The sequence below is a fragment of the Falco naumanni genome, chromosome 6, assembly GCF_017639655.2.
Source record: "Falco naumanni isolate bFalNau1 chromosome 6, bFalNau1.pat, whole genome shotgun sequence".
In the NCBI taxonomy this organism is placed as follows: Eukaryota; Metazoa; Chordata; class Aves; order Falconiformes; family Falconidae; genus Falco; species Falco naumanni.
In genome coordinates, this window is record NC_054059.1 from 81,344,749 (window position 1) to 81,352,380 (window position 7,632).

Consider the following 7,632-nt stretch of genomic DNA (forward strand, 5'->3'; position numbering starts at 1 on the left):
CTATGCAGCTGCTCTTTGACATCAGTGAGAATAGCCCCACAGCAACAATACTAACAGAGGATATAAGAAGCAGTTACTCCTTTGGCATGGATGCCCCTTCCACGAGTAGGAGAGTATGACTCATTTGCATATATTTATATGGCTAGCATATAGATGCCAATGCCTTATCTGGTCAGCCCCATTCTTCCTTTACAGGCGACAGAAAAAAATAGGGGCTTGAGGGGACCGAACTCATTTTAAGGTTCATATAAAATAGGTGAGATGTTCACATTCTTCTTCATTGGGTTTAGCCACACTCAAGACTATCTCATGTTGTCAACACTGTGGACATAGGGGCTTGCCCATACATCATAGGTATCTAGAGCAATCTGAGCATTGTAACTTGGAATTCAGTTGTCTGAAAATTAGATAGACGCTAGGTATTCATTTCTGCTCTCATATATATACTCATAGGTATACATGCTCTGGGCATGGGTCTAACAGGGAAGGGTGATTATATAGTGTATCCAAAGCCTTCTGGAGAAGCAGCTGAATGCTAGATAAGACACTTCTGAGTGCTTTAAAATGACCTTACATGTGAATGTTTAATCCCATCCTATTTTTCCACTGGTAGCAACAGTAACTTGGTCATCTTGCTCAGATGTACAGATTACACCGTAGATACTCCAACCTACAGACCAGTGCTGAATATCACCCTTAAAGTTAGATGACCTCCATCTCACCCTTACAAGTGTACCTAAATTCAAGAAACTGAGACCATGTCAATATGTACTGAAAGTACCTGTTAGCAAAGGTTGCAAGACTCAATGTTCTTTAAAACTGAGGTAGGAGTTTTTATTCTTTTATGTATGTAACACAGATACCATGCTCTGTTGACTTCTTTGATTCACAGTAAAGCAAGCAGTCATGGGTAATATTCACACTGATTTACTCATATTTGTTCTGAATTTAAAAGGCCATAACAGTTAATCCCATCTCGGTTTACATGACAAGTAGTCCGTTATATACTAGATATGAACGCATTTGTTAATAAAAACATGTATTGTTTACAGCAAGCAGGCAAGTCAAATCCTCCTGACTGAACTTGGAATGGATTAACCAACTCAACATTACTAAAGCCACACAGAATCTTCACAAGTGTTACTGTCATCTACTCACTTACTGCTTAGTCCATTGTTGCAAAGGGGAGGACAGTGTCTGCAGGGGATTCTCTTGGGGTAAGGCGTGTAAATCCAGATCGCTAGATTTATTCTGAAATTTTGAAATTATGTAGAATGAAACAAAATCATTTCTTCTTATCTATTGCAAAGAAGACAAGAAACCTTGCTCCCTGGTACTGCAGCTTCTACCCAATTAATCAAGGGAGAAATGAATACCTGGCGTCTATCTAATTTTCAGACAACTGAATTCCAAGTTACATAAAGTTCTAGGATTGGCAGAGAAATGCTGGTCTCACTCATTTTCATAGCCTTATCTGTTGTAGGGAGAACTTAACAGTAACATAATTAGATGGGTTCTGAAACTGAGCACATATCCTAACAGCAGTACTCAGCAGTACCTAGCTCTTGCAAGTAGTAAAATCCTGGCACAATGTTGGGATGTATTGCTGCCATTGTTGCTGCTATTGGCAGTGCTACACAGCAAATTGGTTCTTTCAATGCAGCATAAATTTTATAGTTCAAGCAATGCTTAGGATTGGTTTCCCACCACTGTCCTGGATGCTTTTGGACCATTAAACACGAAGGTTTAGGTTTCATCAAACTAGTCCTGGAGTGAAGATAGCCAGGAGGGGTGTATACTTGGATAACAGGATTTTTAACTATAGGAAAACTCTAGACAATACACATTTTGAGAGTTTGCTCCCTTTTGTCAAGGAAAGGTTATGAAACTATTCAGGCATCTCCAGAATTAAGGAGAATGGCATACAAATGAGACAAAGCAAGTGCTTCAAAATAGTATTTTGGACACATCTCAAATGTCCTTATCAACACCGAGCTGATCATTCTTGCATGCCTGTATGTACCTTACACACTTTGACCTAACTTCCATTTCTACCAAGGTTTCTTTGGTCTACTGTGACAGCCTAAAGGGAACTTCAAATGTGAGCAAATGTCTTGCTACTATCCCATCTCACCTGTTTACATTGCCAAAATCACACTCATATACACAAAGACTTTGCATATATGAGAATCTGACTCTGTACTTTAAACTGTCATTTTTTTAGTATGAAACAGCTTAAACCTTAACCCTTTCCTGAGTCCTCTTATCAATGCCCTGAATCTCATCAGGTAGATCTCATCTTTGAAGGAAGGCTTTCTCTTCACCCTTTTCTGATTCTTGCTTTGCCTTAGTATCCCCTTTCTATCTTAGCCAAGGAGAGTAAAAATTATTGCTGGCAGCTGATACAGATTATCAGCCTTCAGAGCTGCTCAGTGCCATCAGATTCAGGTTTCCATTCTCCTAGTGTAGATTTTACCAGCTTGGTTAGCTGTTTGTTGCTTTACATTCTCTGCTCCAGTGCATCAGATAATTCAGAAACATTGTGCTTTTGGAAATAATATTGTTATACTTCTTGCTCCTCTTTTGCCTATACACAAAAGAATGCCAAGAAGTTTATACCAGTCAGAAAATATTCGAGAAAAACAAGCAAACTTACTTTCACATTGACTTCCATAATTAGAATTATAAGATAAAGTTCACTTGTCTGCCTAAGTTTTAGCATTCTTTGCAGCTTCATAGTTTCAGACATTAAGAAAATAAGGGCTGGGTAACACAATTAATTCAAAGGGTAAAATAAACTACTGAAGGAGGTTTGTCTGCTTTGGTGGCTTTATCAAAGGTTGAATATAGAAGCTGATATTTTTAACACCTCTAACTAAGAACTGTGTGTGTCTAGAGTTTTAGGACCTGTTGAGTTTCTTAGCCCAGTGTGCACGGGTAGTTCAACTGTCTGCAGTGTTTAAAATTGCTTATAACTCTCATGGGCACTGTATTTCTCTAAATCTATAAAAACTGGCCACGTAATCGTTTTTCCTTAAGGAATTAGATCCCCAAATATAGATATCTAATCTCTTAAAAGAAACTTGTTCTCATTTGCTTAGTGTACCAAAAGTTTCATGCAATATAATGATAAACTTTTAACTTAGCTGACTGATTGAATTTTTAGTTAATAAATACTGAGCTAAAGCTACATTCCTCGGTTGCTTGTCAAACCGGTTGTTGATTTCATTTCAGTAATATTTGAAGAACTGCTTACTGAATAAAGAAAACTTCCATACTCGCACAAATTTCCAGCATTATTGGCTAATTAAGGCTTTGTCTACACTGGCAGCTGGGGACTTTAGGCAATCTCATGCCCATATGCACTAGCCATTTACATTGTAAATCTTTTGGCTAGGTCTTAAGTGACAGTCTTGCCTGATGCTGCAAAAAATGTTGGCATGAGGCTGATCTGACCCCTTTATACCATGTGCTTTGAAATTATCTGGGCACACAATCTGTAAACACTATAAATCGATCTGCTGCAATCCCGCAAGTTCCTGTTTTTGACTTCTTGTAGTTCCTGCAAATCCTTTCCTTTCTTTTTGCCACTGGTAAGTACAGTCAATCTCAGAAAAATGCAGAAAATCCACAACTGATTATAAAAAGAACTCAATTTCATGTGCTATAAGGGAAACTGTGATTCACCTTAGCCCTTAGTCAGGTAACATAGACATCAGATACATGATTTATAGTCCTTGGGAATTGGAACACACACACACACACACACACACACACAGAGTGTAGGTTCACTGCAGACAATTCAAAGTTGGTCATAAATACCAGATTAGCTTTCCTTTGTAAAATATCATGAAGACAACATTTCAAGGTAGCTCATGGCAGAGGCATAATATTTAACAAGATAAAATAAAATTTATCTTGCAAACTTTTTTATGCACAGATTTTTCTAAGTCTTAACTGTTTGCAAAGATCTTGTTTTCATTACCTAAGCACCTAAGAACAAATTGAGCCTTTGACTTACACGGAAGTGCAATACATATTGACAAAAAATATTTTAAAGACTAACAGGGCTGAAAACAGAAGGAATGCTAGAATTTCTCAGACCACTCAGAAAGCAGCCTGTTTTTACTGACTCTAAAACATGGCATTTTTTAATGCTTATGACATTGTGTTCAGTGGCTAACAGTAGTTTCTGCCCTTATTTTCTACAGTTCCTCTCCTTTTTTCCCCCCAATTTTCTGCATTTCTCACCATCATCAGTACTACTTATTCCTCTGGTTAAAAGGGTGAATGATGATTTATAATATCTACCTTCTTGACCTCTCTCAGCTCCACAGCATAATGCATAAATAGGTAGTACTATCCATCCTAAATCCTGTCTAAAGTAGAACTGGATCTTAGATTTTTTTCCATAAACTCTCCCTTTTCTTAAGAAAAAATAAAGGTGCTCACACAGGTGGAGGTAGATATGTACATTAAGGGAACAGCATCCCTTTCAGAAGGGACTGAAGTTCCAGCTGAGAAAGAGAAACATGTAGGACAAGCAGACTGTATCTTCCTCTGCGGAGGCTGCAATGTGAGCAGCCTTAAAGGTGGCCTGGTAAGAAAGCAAAAATTACTGAACAGAAGAAAATGTCTGCTGAAAAATACTGGCAGAGAAATTGCCTGCCAGCCTGGGAGCTGTGAGCTTGGGAACTAAGCCTTCAAACTAGACACATCCCTGAAAACTGCAGCTGGCCTCTTTGTAGTATAGCTAGGGTACCCAGAAGACAGAGGCATCCTGAGATACCATTGATAAGCACAAGAAACTATAACAGCAATTTATTGCCTGAAAAAGTGGAATCAGTCTGTGAAAATAAAACTGGTTTCAAAGAACCAAAACCATCACCATCTATTGGGTGGTTCAGGTGAAAAATCACAATTAAGAGCATCTACTGGCTCCTCAAACTGGTGATATCCTATAAGCTCGTATGTCTCTATGATATAAAAAAGACATATTTTTTATCCAAAATGGAGTGTCTGCCTCCGAGGGCTTCCCATTCTGCATATACCTTTCCCTTGCCCTGCCTTGCCTTGGCCTGCCTTGCCTTGCCTTGCCTTGCCTTGCCTTGCCTTCCTGGCTGATTTCTCTGCATGAACTTTCTATGACATCTTGGATTCTCACCAGGGACATCTGGTCACTTCCAGACTCCATGACACAGATCATCTTTGAAGTGAGATTCCATCCATTATCTTATTGGTCCCCCTTTGAGTCCACTTTTGGGGTCAGATCGGCTTGTCGTCCCACCTCTGAAATGGTTGGGTCCCCCTTTAGGATTGGTTTTCCCTTCCCTTTGAGGTGGTTTTTCCCCTTCTGAAATCGAATTCACTTGATACTGGTATTATATAGCCATATAAATAATCTATCATAAGTGTATCAGCTATTATATTGTTGATAAGTTGCTTCACTAATTATAAGTTTGCAGTACCCTGTAATAATATATACCTTCTTGTTTATTGCTGCTAGTGCTTGTTGCAATATGATTGGTAGATGCTATTATTAACTGCTGCCATGCTATTAATTGCTACTATATGATTGATTGCTGATAGAACTTCTAATAACTTGAGATATAAATATATTATGTCTATTAATCATAGGTATACCTGCTAGCGGTGATTTTGTGGTAGTATACTTGCTACTGGTGATTATTTGTGCTAATCTGTAATAAAGAAATTTAAAGCATAAAGGCCTCTGTGCCTTTCTGTATTTCAGAATCCGATGAACCTGCAGTCACGATCTCTCTACACCTGCAGGCTGGGTAACCCTTTAGGTTGTGACAAGCTGACCCTGAGCCAAAGGATGCAAAGAATTTCTCTCCCCAAAGTCAGCATTGAACAAGACAGTGGCAGACCAGATTTCACACAATTTTAGGAGTTCTTAATTGCTTCATAATACAATGACATTCAGTAAAAATGAGCAGCCATCTAATTTCTGATACACGATTTGGTGGTCTGGAAGACACAGAATCACCGAATGGTTGAGGTTGGAAGGGACGTCATGTCAAGCCCCCCCTGCTCAAGCAGACCCACAGAAAGCCAGTTTCCCAGGACCATGTTCAGATGGCTTTTGAATCTCTCCATGGAGGGAGACACTCTCCAAATCACAGCTTCTGTAATACGTGGTGACAAGGATGAGGTGTCAAGACATTTCTACTAAAATGGTTGCATCATTTTTCTTGCCTCCACCAGAAGATTAATGAAAATTGAGTCCATGAGGCTTCTGGTATCAAAACATTAGAGAACCACTGCTCCAGGAACATGAGCAACATCTTTACCACAAATACTATCATAAGCATGTGGTAGCTGTTGGAATTATTCATCACAGCATGTCAGTGTGCTTGCCAGTGACCTCATCTTGTGCCTTTGGCAAGTGAGTAGACAAAGCAGCATAAACTGCAGCAGAGCCCTAAAATACAATTTAAATAGATATCCATTTGTATTTTCAGATCTTACATTATATTAATTTAGGTGTCAGCCTGGGACAAATGTTTGCCAGCAATACTTGAAGCCTTTCAGGTCTGCAAGGGGGTTTCTGATGACCACATGTTGGGTCTTCTCTAAAGATTTCTAAGGAAACACCACAGCTGTCTGGGGTGTACATCAAATTTCAAGTTCACACTTGTCTGAGGTAGATGTGATCCAAACAACTGGCTAGATGAGTACAGTTGGTAGACTCATGTCAGAAAAGGAAAAAAACAAACATTTCTGAATTCCCTAAACTGCTGTAAGTTTGATCACCTGGACAGTTCCTGTAAAACTATCTCACAAATGACATAATGCATCAGAGTGTGACTTTATTGTATAACTAGTAATGAAACATATGTAGATGTAGGAAGAGATTGTCTTAATCTTGGCAGTAAGTGTTGACTGTGGATGTTGCTCCAGCCAAAGATATCATCTGACTTACCAGAGCTGGACACAAAATCTGAATTTTGCCAGATTTCACCCTGGTAAGGAAAATTAAAATACCTGTGGGATACTGACTAGACATGTCTACTTGGTGTGTCCCTCAGCCCATCTGCACATGAATCCCCAGTACTGGGATGTTTCATGATAATTTCCATCAGCTTCCAGTTTTACAGCTCTGCAGATAATGGCTCAGCCTATATATTTATACTTCTAAATTACATAGGGCACAATCCTATGCATTGCAGTGCAATGCAAAGTTTGTTGTTTAAACTGTTAACACAGGCCATAGCTCATCAACACTTTCCAGACAAACCCAGGGTAAAGTTTAGGATTTCCATTGGACCAAGGACCACCCCCAACTAATAGTTTAGGATCCAGCCATACTGTCTGGCATGTAACAGCAGTAGCATGTAACAGCAGTAGCTGGGCCCAGTCAGAGGCAGAAGGCAGGGCTGGCAATGCTCACAACACTTGGATACGTATACATATACATAGATATATAACTGTATAGTCCCAGTTGTAGAATAGAAGGGCTACATGCTGTTGCTTACATGAATAAACAAAGCTGCTTCACCTTACAGTGCAGTAAATTTAGTACATTTGTGCTCTGTATATCACACAGGTAGTGGAGTTAAATGCTGGGGGAGGATGTATGGAGGTTAGTAGCAGTTCTTAGGCTAAGAG